Source organism: Podarcis gaigeae, assembly GCF_964106915.1.
Source record: "Podarcis gaigeae genome assembly, chromosome: 2".
Lineage (NCBI taxonomy): Eukaryota > Metazoa > Chordata > Lepidosauria > Squamata > Lacertidae > Podarcis > Podarcis gaigeae.
In genome coordinates this window covers 110,349,808-110,361,500 of record NC_139679.1, presented here as the reverse complement: position 1 = coordinate 110,361,500, position 11,693 = coordinate 110,349,808, and the positions used below count along the sequence as shown (strand labels likewise).

The 11,693-nt window shown below is 41.6% G+C and overlaps 2 protein-coding genes across 2 annotated transcripts in view; both read right to left on the bottom strand.

Moving 5' to 3' along the window:
* LOC310835743 (uncharacterized protein) overlaps nt 1-11,693 on the bottom strand; it is a gene marked incomplete at its 3' end in the record, with an annotated part of 137,127 nt that overhangs the window by 62,294 nt on the left and 63,140 nt on the right. The gene's annotated exons all lie outside the window — the stretch shown is intronic.
* Nucleotides 1-11,693, bottom strand: part of LOC310837885 (uncharacterized protein) — a 54,667-nt gene that overhangs the window by 39,015 nt on the left and 3,959 nt on the right. Inside the window, exons 2-3 of the mRNA XM_083725102.1 lie at nt 10,864-11,111; nt 7,658-8,677 (exon numbers count right to left, since the gene is read on the bottom strand). The gene's annotated coding sequence lies outside the window, so the exon portion shown is untranslated. The remainder of the gene's footprint in view (nt 1-7,657; nt 8,678-10,863; nt 11,112-11,693) is intronic.

Genomic DNA, 11,693 nt, shown 5'->3' with positions numbered 1-11,693 from the left:
TTCTTCACAGGAAATACTAAAAAAAGCGGAAGGCAGTTTTAATTTGGGGGGGGGGGTTACAGCTTATTTGTCCTCCTTGCAAAGAAGAGACATGGCCTCTCCCAGAAGGTACGCTCTTTCTCACTCTCTCTCTCACACACAGATCCCACGAAGAGCCCTGTAGTTTGATCAAGCCCATCTAGTCCCGCACCCTGTTAGAATCATAGAACCGTAGAGATGGAAGGCGACCCTGAGAGTCATCTAGTCTAACCCCCTGCAATGCAGGAATCTCAGCACTGTCTCCTCATGGTGGCCAAGCCTGCAAGGAGGATGGGAGCCCAAGAGCATCTCTCCCCTTCTGGCGGCTTCCGGGAACTGCTATTCAATTAAGCATAATAATAAAAATAATAACAATAAAATTTTATTTATATCCCACCCTCCCCAGCCGAAGCTGGGCTCAGAGTGGCTGACAACAGTAAAATGATACAACATTCTAAAATCATTTCATTATAAAATCAGTTCACATCAGATTAATGGCAACCATTGGGCTAGAGTTCTGTGAGGATTGCCAAGGGAGGGGGTCAGGCTGTGCCTTGGCCAAAGGCCTGGTGGAACAGCTCTGTCTAGCAGACCCTGCGGAAAGATGTCAAGTCCGGCAGGGCCCTAGCCCAGAGCGTTGCACCAGATCGGAGCCACAGCCGAAAAAGCCCTGGTTCTGGCTGAGGCCAGCCTAACCTCTCTGTGGCCTGTGACCTTCAAGATGTTTTTATTTGAAGACCGTAAGTTTCTCTGTGGGACGTACCAGGAGAGGCGGTCCCGTAGGTACGAGGGTCCTAGGCCGTATAGGCCTTTAAAGGTTAAAACCAACACCTTAAACCTGATCCTGTACTCCAGTGCAGCTGGTATAGTACCGGGTGAATGTGATCCCACAGGGAGGACCCCGTAAGGAGTCTCGCCGCGGCATTCTGCACCCGCTGGACTTTCTGGGTCAGTCTCAAGGGCAGCCCCATGTAGAGCAAGTTACCAAAATCCAGTCTGGAGGTGACCATTGCGTGGATCACAGTGGATAGGTCAGGGCGAGAGAGGTAAGGAGTCAACTGCTTAGCCCACGCTGGCTATCACCTCTAGAAGTTATGACTGTAAAGAAAACTAATATGAGAAGTAAGTGGATAACATATGGTCAATTGCTATTTAAAGAAGGAGAAAAATGGAAGATAAAACCTTATGAGCAGGTTAAAGAACATGTATATGATTGGTTGCATTACTTCCAAATAAATGAGATGTTTAGGAAAGATGGTAAAGAACGAGGTTTTGTGGACAAGGATTCTAAATTTCAAAGTGAAGTTATAGATAATGATGGTAAAAATCTATCCAAAATGTATAAACTGTTGTTAGAATGGAATTTGAAGGATGAAGAAGTTAAATTGGTAATGATTCGTTGGGCCAGAGATGTGGGTTATAATATACAATTTGAGGACTGGGAAAAATTATGCAAGGAGGGCTTAAAATTTACTGCTTGTATGACGTTAAAAGAGAATGTGATTAAAATGTTCTATAGATGGTATATGACACCGGCAAAATTAGCAAAAATGTATAAAACATGCAATAAGTGTTGGAAATGTAAAGATAAAGAAGGTACTTTTTATCAAATGTGGTGGGAATGTAAGAAAGTGAAAGACTTCTGGGAAAAGATATACAATGAACTGAAGAAGATTTTAAAATATACATTCACAAAGAAACCAGAAGTCTTTCTGTTAGGAATAGTAGGAAATGAGATAAAAAGAAAAGATTGTAATTTTTTTCAATATGCAGTAACAGCAGCAAGAGTGTTACTGGCCCAGAAATGGAAACAACAAGAAATACCGACTGTGGAAGAATGGAGAATGAAACTGTTAGATTACGCAGAGCTAGATAAACTGACAGGGAAGATTAGATACTTAAGAGACCAAACGTTCATCGAGGATTGGGGGAAATTTGTGGAATATCTGGAATATATAAGTGAGGGACAGATGACGCTTAAGGGATTTAAAGAAGCACTGTGAAAAAAGTAAGAAGTATTGTCTAAAGGGAATAGGGAAAAAGAGATAAATAATGTCAATATAAATCTGATAAATGTGTAATTAAAATTATAACTATGGATGATTTACGGAACAGCTGAGGGAAGTCCAAAAAAGAAATAAGTTGTGAAAAACGATGTGAAACTAATATATTTTGTTTTGTTTTGTTTATTGATGTTAATTAATAAAAATTTATATGCAAAAAAAAAGGAGTCAACTGCTTAGCTTGGCGGAAATGAAAAAATGCTGCCTTAGTTATAGCTGCAATCTGCACCTCCATGGAAAGGTATCGAAGATTACACCCAAACTCTTAACGGACAGTGCTGGCACTAATTGTGCCCTCGCAAGAGATGGGAGTTGCCGCCCCCAATCCCCTATCGTCCCAACTCAGTCAAAGGACCTGTGTCTTCGAAGGATTTAACTTCAACCGGCTCCCACGTAACCATCCAGCCACAGCTTCCAAACATCTGATCAGTGTGTCTGGGGCCGAGTCAGGATGGCCATCCATCAACAGATAGAGTTGGGTGTCATAATAATAATACGTTGTTATAATAATAATAATATTATAACATTATTTATACCCGCTCATCTGGCTGGCTTTCACCAGCCACTAGGGCAGCTCCCAACAGAACATTTTAAAAAAACCAATGAAACATCAAACATTAAAAGCTTCTCCATACAGGGATGCCTTCAGATGTCTTATAAAAGTCAGATAGAAGCTTATTTCATTGACATCTGACGGGAAAGCATTCCACAGAGCAGGTGCCACTACCAAGAAGGCCCTCTGCCTGGTTCCGTCATTGAGTTGATATAGAGCATCTGTCCTAAATCTGTCCAGAATCGGGAGGTTTTTAATGTCTGTTGTCTTATTATGTTTTTATATTTTGCTGGAAGTCGCCCAAATTGGCTGGGGAATAATGATAATGATAATAAGGTGCCCCCGCCCGTACGGGCCAGTCTTGACAGACTGGGGTTGTGCGCCCATCTCACTCAAGAGGCCGGGGGCCAGCGCTGTCCGGAGACACTTCCGGGTCACGTGGCCAGCGTGAGAAAGCTGCATCTGGCGAGCCAGAGCTCCACACGGAAACGCCGTTTACCTTCCCGCCAGTAAGCAGTCCCTATTTATCTACTTGCACCCGGGGGTGCTTTTGAACTGCTAGGTTGGCAGGTGCTGGGACCGAGCAGCGGGAGCACACCCCGCCGCAGGGATTTGAACTGCCGACCTTTCGATCGGCAAGCCCTGGGCGCTGAGGCTTTTACCCACAGCGCTACCCGCGTCCCATATATAATAATAATACCACTTGTTCAATCTGAAAATTTATTTGTACCAGTGCATTTGGAAGCATCAGAATAACTTGAGGTAATATATTCATACAAAAGCTTTGCTCCCGATTCCTTGCAATCCTATCGGCTGAATTTGATCCAAGTCCTGGGATAACTCAGTTGGTAGAGCATGAGACTCTTGGGGTTGTGGGTTCGAGCCCCACCTTGTCAAAAAGATTCCTGCATTATAGGGTTTTCGGCTAGATGACCCTCTTGGTCCCTTCCAACTCTATGATTCTGTGGTCTATGAACCTCACTTATTCAGTGAGGGAGCCGCTACAATTTTTTAAAGCAATTTCTTGCATAATAGGAGTTTGCCTTTGTAAAATTGGAGAGCGAAAGGAGAAGGAATCTCAGGGTGGGTTTTTTTTGTGGGGAACATGACTTTTCTGGTCAGTGGGCAGGAGGAGCTTGGGTCTGTGGGATATGAAATTCATAGCAGTCAGGTACAACATTCCTAGAGTGGACATGCTAGGGGATGCTTTGTGCCACCCAGGAGAAAACTTCCTTTTTCCTCCTGAGCTGGGACAAGCGCTTCCTCTACATGTGACTTGAAATAGGTGTGGCCTATTCTGGGTGGTGGAGCGCACCTCCTCCATCTGCTTCATTCTTTCTTCTCCATTTTGTTTTTTTCTATGTGTTAGGAGAAGTGACTGCTCAGTCGCAGTCACTTGGGACTAACTCCCTTAGATTATAGTTTATATATATATAGATATAAATATAGATATATACTTTTGTAACTTACACCTGCCTTCAGAAATCTAATTGTGAACTGAATGAAAATGAATAAACTACCTGTATATTGATTTTAATATGATTGTCGTGGCTACACTTCTAAAGAGGGGTAACAAGGGATCTTATCGGGAACCTTAAATAGCAATGCTCAGATGAGCCTGCAACAAGCTTACCACTGTGCAAATTTGAAAAGGAGAATGTTTGAATTATGCTAATATACAGAACTTGTTAACACAAGTTAGTAAGGATATCATCAAATAATATATCCTCTCCTGCCTTTCTAAACATTCCCACAGGTCACTCCCTAGCTAGAGATGTGCCATCCCCTTGTCTCGGTCCAGATTTGGGTCTCTGCCTCCTGAGAGTTTAGACACACAGGGTCGAGACATGTTGACTGCAGCAGCCAATGGCTCCCTCGCATGTGTGAACAGCCTGGATGGCCGCTGTCAGAGCCAGAGAAATGATGGATATCAGGCCGACCCTGCATTCTTATCCCTTGCCCCAGGTTCTCCCCACAGTGAAATAAACATTTTTATACATATGAAAAACAAATCATGGATTGAGAACACATGGATTGTTTACCTCTGTTCATAAATCTGCTTTTAAAGTATGTCAATATATTTGGGTTTCTTTATAAGGCAGAAGTGACGAGCTGCTCCCTAAAAATGAGCTCTGTATCAACAAAAGTTTTACCTATAATTATTCACAATGAAAAGTTGTAAGAAATGTGAGATTTTGCACCCTTGAGCTTTTGAATTACACCTCTCATCAACCTTGACCATCTGGGCTGAGGCTTATTGGAGTTGTTACCCAACATCTGAGCAACCCCATGTGGGAGATCCCTGCTCTATACTTTTTTTATTTAATTTCTATACCACTTTATATTTTTAAGAAAAACCTCAAAGCGATTTACAGCATACTAAATCAATAAAACATAAATAAAACCATGTGAAAATGTGAAATATAGAGTATACGGTCAGAGCAACGTAACAGAAAGCTAAACTATTATCTTAAAGATTTCAAAACAACACATTACAAAGGAGGTCAACTACAGAATACATATTTCACATAGCAGGGCTGGGTGAGTCTGGGCCCCGCCCCCTAGGCCAGGTGGGAAAGGCCTTGCAGGGAGTGGTATATAGATGGAATCTTACCCCCAAAAAGCTTGCTAAAATGTATAAAGGGAAAACATCCACCTGTGGGAGATGTAAAAAAGAGGAGGGGTCATACTATCATATGTGGTGAACCTGTGTAGCCATTGGCAAATACCGGAATGACATTTATAACGAGTTTAAGAAACTATTTAAAATTACTTTTAAAACAAAATGCCAAAGATTTTCCTACTTGGTATATTACCCTCAGAAATTTAAAAAGTTATAAGATCATTGTTTATGTATGATATAACAGCAGCTAGAACCCTTATAGCAAGGAACTAGAAAAATGAAACGCTCTCAGAGATTACAGATTGGCAGATAGTCATGTTATGATATCTACAATTAGCAAAACTGACGAGATCAGTTAGAGGAATATGGAAACAAAAAACAACTAGAGAATGGATAATATTTAAGAATAATGTAAAACTTTATTGTACAAATAACTCCATATGAGCAGAAATTGAGTGATATTTGTAAGGAAAAGGAATGTATACAAAGCAGAAAGAAATGATATTATATAATGGACTTCCGGGTTGGCGCCATCGCTGAATGGCGGACTCCCTCTGAGCTCCGGAGAGAGCCTGCTGGGCAGGGGCTGGGTTCTGCCACGCCGGCGACGCGGGGACCCTCAAAAACCATGGGCGCTGAAACCCATGGACATGGTGACTCGGCGGGCACCGTTTGCCCCCCCGACCCGCGAAGGAGCCTTTTTAAAGGCTGCGGAGTGGGTGACGGGGGGGGGGGTGCTATGAGTCCTCCGCTTCCCCTGCCGAGCGAAGCCGCATGGCATTCGACGGAGAGCGCTGACTTCTTCCATTGAAAATTTGGACTTAAAAGAATAACCCGTGAGTAATTGGAACTTGGATTAAAAAGGGGAAAAAATTTCTTAAATTCGGAGCGAGCGGGGGAGGTGTAAAAAGGAAGTCAGCCTCCCCCCTGTTGTAGAGGAGTTAAAACAAAGGATTTGACAACTAAGATCGAGCGCAACCTTATTTTGATAAAGCTATCAATTTCGCGATGGAAAAGTATAAGACTGGGCTGGAGGAGAAAAGTGGAATGTCAATTAAAATGCAACACCCCCCCCCCCGGGAACCCCGGGAGCGATCCGTGAGAGCGCCGGGAGAGGAGAAATAGAGGCTTTGACAGCTGTCAAAGGAGCTGTCAAAGTGGAAGAACAAAAAGAGAACTTTGTTGCGAGGACTTTGCCGGTTACATTTGTTACAAATTGGATATAAATTGTTTAAAACAAGGAATAACAAGTTACTTTGACTGTTGGGTGTGATCTGGAAGGAAACTGAGTTATTATAATCCCTCTAGAGGAGCTGTGGGACACTACAAGTATTGTTGCTATGGAATTTGAACAGGACTTTCTATCTCCTGGGAAACTGCAGAAGTGGAACACTATTTTGTCTACAGAGGTCTATACACTAAAGGAGACAATAGATTTATCTATTGAAGAATGGAAGGGACTTGACGTAATGTTTTGTTCCTGAATAACAAAGCCTCTGTAGAGGAATTAGAAGCTTTTGGAATTAGAACATTTGTGCAGAAGAACAGGGGGGGGGGGGAAAGGAGGAGAGAGATCAACAAGAACAACAAGAATAACAAGAACTGGATAAAGGTGGAAGTGGGAACATTTGGGACATCCAGATTTGAAAGATCTAAAGGAATAAAATTGGAGGCTTTACTCTTAAATATAAAGATCTGGATGGAAAAAATGGACCTTTTTTGAGACAGACTCCTTCCAAGATTGGACATTCAAAATTAAAGATGATTAAAAGACGACAAAGACTATTAAAAAGACGGCAAAGCGGACTGGCGAAGGACTATGGCTTAGATGTGGGAGCTCCAGGACGACAATAGACATTGATGGACATTGGGAACGCAACCGGGAAAGGGGGGAGGGAAATTTGGAATCCAAAGCGTGTTAAATTACAATTTATCCTTTTTTCTTTTTTTTTTTTATTCAAATTTGTATTAAAGAGGGGAACTCGTGGAAGGGAACAGGTCGATTTTAGGGGATGGGAAAATATTTTTAAATTGGGTCAATGATAAGAAGTTTAAAACTTGGGGTAAGAATTTGGAAAATTAGTTTTCTAACATATCATTTTCAACACAAATTAAACAATTTGTTGAACTTATTTGAAAGAATTGGAATACAAGAGGGGGAGGGGAAGTCCTGGAAAGATGCCAATGGAAATAAGGTTTTAAATTTGGATGTTTTTCTTTTTCTGTTATATTTGAAAATTTTTAATAAATATTATCAGAAGATCAGGGGGGAAAATGATATTATATAATGTAAGCCTGGGTAAAAAAGAATGTTATATCAAACAGTAGAATGAGCGGGATGGGAATGATTGTGTCGAAGAGTACTTTTACTATGTAAATAACTTAGTCTTTTACTCTTACTATTATTTCTTGGTTTCTTATCTTTGTTACTTCTTTATTTTTTATTTTCTTCTTTCTTTATAAATTTTCTATTTTCTATTATTTTCTCCCCCTCCACCTGTTAAGAGATTGTACATAATGTTTGTATAGACATGCAATTTTTTTAATCAATAAAGAATATTATTTTTAAAAAAGGTTGCCATTAACTTAATCTTCATTAGATCTGCTTTTAGCACAAGCATGTGCCACTTCCACTGCCCATCTTCCAATTCAGAGTAGCAAGCACATGTATCCTGCAGGCGCGCTTGGCTCTTCCTGTTCGACGTCGCTAAGACTCCTCCCCTAACGAAACAATAGCCTCCTTTTAAGCACCCTGACTGTCCCTCCACCATTGCTCCCAAGGCACATGTGAGATACACGTGCTTCGCTCTAAGGCCTCCTGAATCATCTTGCACTCCAAGATAAATGGATGCACTCCAGTTTAAAGCACGCTCTTTAATTACAGGCGCACACTAAGGAGAAACAACAACTAGCCTTGCAAGGAAGCATCCCCTCTACTTCTCTTCCCTTCCCTTCTCTCCTCGCCCCCACCCATGGGCCTGGCCCATGCTTGCTCCCCTAAACCAAAACCTCATCAGGGACCCAACTGAGGACAGCTGCACTGAGACGCATTCGTGGGAGCCTCAATCTGAATCTTCCCAGGAGCAGGAGGACTGTATAGATTTGGAACAGTGATTTGCAAAAGAACATAGTTCAGAAGGCAGAAGCTGGGAAATACTGGAGGGGGAACAGCTTGCAGAAGAACCACTGGGAGAGAGAGAGTTAACTGTCTCTGGAAAGCATCCATCTGCTTTCCCCAAGGTCAGGGAGAGCTGCCAAAGTGGCAGGACAGAAAGCACAGAGGGAACGAGCTCAGATTACGAGACGCAGAAGTGAAGGGGGTGACTAGGGATGTGAGGGGGTGGACCTCTTCATTGGAAGCACCGCCATTCCTAAAAGACATGTTCTTTGTTCTGTTGCTGGGATCATTAAAGTTTCTAACTGGTGAGACTTCCGGAGGCTGCTCCATCGGCAATGGCGGATTCCCTCTCCAAAACCGCAGGCGGGTGAAGCCTGCGACCATGGGACTCGTCGGTCACCTTTTGCGCCCCCCCCCCCCCCGATCGGCAAAGGAACCCTGCAAAGGGCTCTGGAGCGAGACGGGGTGTCTGGCGCGGTGCTGAGAGTCAATCGCTACTTCTGCGGAGCGAAGCTGCACAGCTGATGCCGGAGAGCGCTGTCCTCTTTCCTGTGACAATTCGACTTTTAAACAACAACCCGTGAGTAGGAGAATTGAAAGATTGGGAGATCAAAGGAATCGCTCCTTTGATCAAAGGAACAAACTTGAATTTGGCACTGAAGCGGGAAGATGTAAACAGGAAGTCTGCCTTCCGCTTTTTGTAAATAGACTGAAGCAAAGATCTTGCAAGCTAAATAGCCTGGAAAATTGACTCTAAGATTGAAATTTCCTGCATCTATAACCATCAAAAAACCCCTTGACAGCAAGAGAAAAGGGGGGAAGAAATTTTGACCTCTTGATCCTGCAGAGAGAGCGAAAGAATATAAGCTTCCATCGTCCCAAACCTGGGGACGGAACGTCAGGACAGAAATTGTTGGAGATGTCCATTAATTGAAAACGGAAACACTTTTGACAGATAGAAACAAAAGAGAAATAAAATAATTCTAATGCTGCTTTCTGCTTGTTTGTATTGTATTGTAAGGAAACAAAGTACTTGAAAATCGAAAGTAAATTTCCCTTTGTTGGATACATTTTAAAGATGGACGTTAAATAGTAACTGTGTCCCCTAGAGGGAGCTTGCCAGCGTGTTTGCTGTAATTCACAGGGAAGATATAACAGCTGTGAAAATCAGACCATGGGACCAGCTATTTGACCTTGAACAGAAATGAACAGGGAGGAAGTTTTACTTTGTGCCCTTGGCAAAACAAATGCTATGCTGCAGCAGTTGGATGAGAAAGTGACTTTGATGAATGAAAAGTTGGATTTTATATCTGCTGCAGCTAGCAAATATGAACTAACAGGAAACGAAGTTAAAGAAATCTTACAACAACCAATCCAGGAAACTGGTTTAATAAGGCAAGTCCAAGGGCAGAGGAAGATGGAAGAGGTTGCGATTGCACCTCAAAAGATACAGAGACTCAAAATCCCGCGTGACCAATAGCTGCAACATTGGAAGATTGAACTTGGATAATATTTGCAAGACTCTGGAGTTAAGGAAGTCCTTAGCTCTGGTGGGACTGTGAAACAAGTTGATGATTATGTTTAGAAAAACCACCTTTTGGATTATAAATTAAACATAGGGGAGTGGATTAGCGAGGAATGGGACAACCTGATGAAAGAAAATGGAGAATACTACTGTATGGAATTCCCCGGAGACTCACTCCCCAAGGAGAAAGGGAAGAAACTACGTAAGAACCCAACAAGGGACAAGGATGTGTGCAAGTATAAACAGGAACAAGAAAACCTGCAGAGGGGGCATAGAAGGGACCTGAGAGCCTCAGATATTAGAACACCAGATTGATGGACAGGATATAATGGTGAAAGGACTGACAATACCCGAAACCAGGAAGAAGGGACGTTGGATAAAACTAGAATGAGAATTTATTTTTATATATCTTTTTATTTTTGGAATTAGTGTAATACTAATGAAATACTAGAATGTGCTGGAAAGGAATTAATTGGCTTTAGCAGAAAGGTTTGAAGGAGTTAAGTTTAAATATGGTTTAAAATTTGAAATTTTATTGTTTTGAAGGTAAGATAAGGTTAAAGAAATTAACGGTAAATTGAACTGTAAAATTTTTGAATGTTAATGATGTTGAAATGAAATGAAGTGGTTCTAGTAACAAGGTAAAATAAAAATTTGCAAGAATGGATTGATATTAGATGAAAATTTGAAGCTATAATATGTGAGGATAAACAATTAAGGGTAAATTAAGAGGGTATGAATTTGCTGAACCAACTTTTAAATGGAATACAAAAAATGGAGGTGTGAGGAAGTCAGGAAAATAAGTAAATGAACGGTAAGAAATTAAAAAGAGGGATTTTTATTTTTTATTTTTCTTTCTATGTTATTTTTGTATTTTTCTTGTGTTTTTTGTTTATCGTTTTGTAATTTTTTTCTTGTTAAAATTTAATAAAATATCATTTTAAAAAAAATAAAGTTTCTAACTGGTAAGGAGACTCCTTTTCCTTTGTTCTGCTTATCTACGGCCAAGCGGGAAGGAAGCCAATTCCCTGAAGCTTGATAGATGCTGATCCACAAGACAAGGGCAACCCATCATTTTGGCAGTGAAGGGTGGGGGTCAAAATTCAACAGATTCATCATACACCTTGAGCATTCCAGATTCACACTTCCCCCGTTTATCTAGCAACAACTTGCAACTTACTTTGTACATTTAGTATATGTGACCTTTATTACTTTAATACATATATTGTTGCTGTTTAGTCATGTCTGACTCTTCACGACCCCATGGACCAGAGCACGCCAGGCACTCCTGTCTTCCACTGCCTCCCACAGTTTGGTCAAGCTTATGCTGGTAGCACTATCTAACCATCTCGTCCTCTGTCTTCCCCTTCTCCTTGTGCTCTCCATCTTTCCCAAAATCAGGGTCTTTTCCAGGGAGTCTTCTCTTCTCATGAGGTGGCCAAAGTATTGTAGCCTCAGCTACATGATCTGTCCTTCCAGTGAGCACTCAGGGCTGATTTCCTTAAGAATGGAAGCGTTTGATCTTCTTGGGACTCTCAATAGTCTCCTCCAGCACCATAATTCAAAAGCATCAATTCTTCAGCGATCAGCCTTCTTTATGGTCCAGCTTTCACTTCCATACATCACTACTGGGAAAACCATAGCTTTTACTATACGGACCTTTGTTGGCAAGGTGATCTCTCTACTTTTTAAGATGCTCTCTAGGTTTGTCATTGCTTTTCTCCCCGAAAGCAGGCATCTTTTAATTTCATGGCTGCTGTCACCATCTGCAGTGATCATGGAGCCCAAGAAAG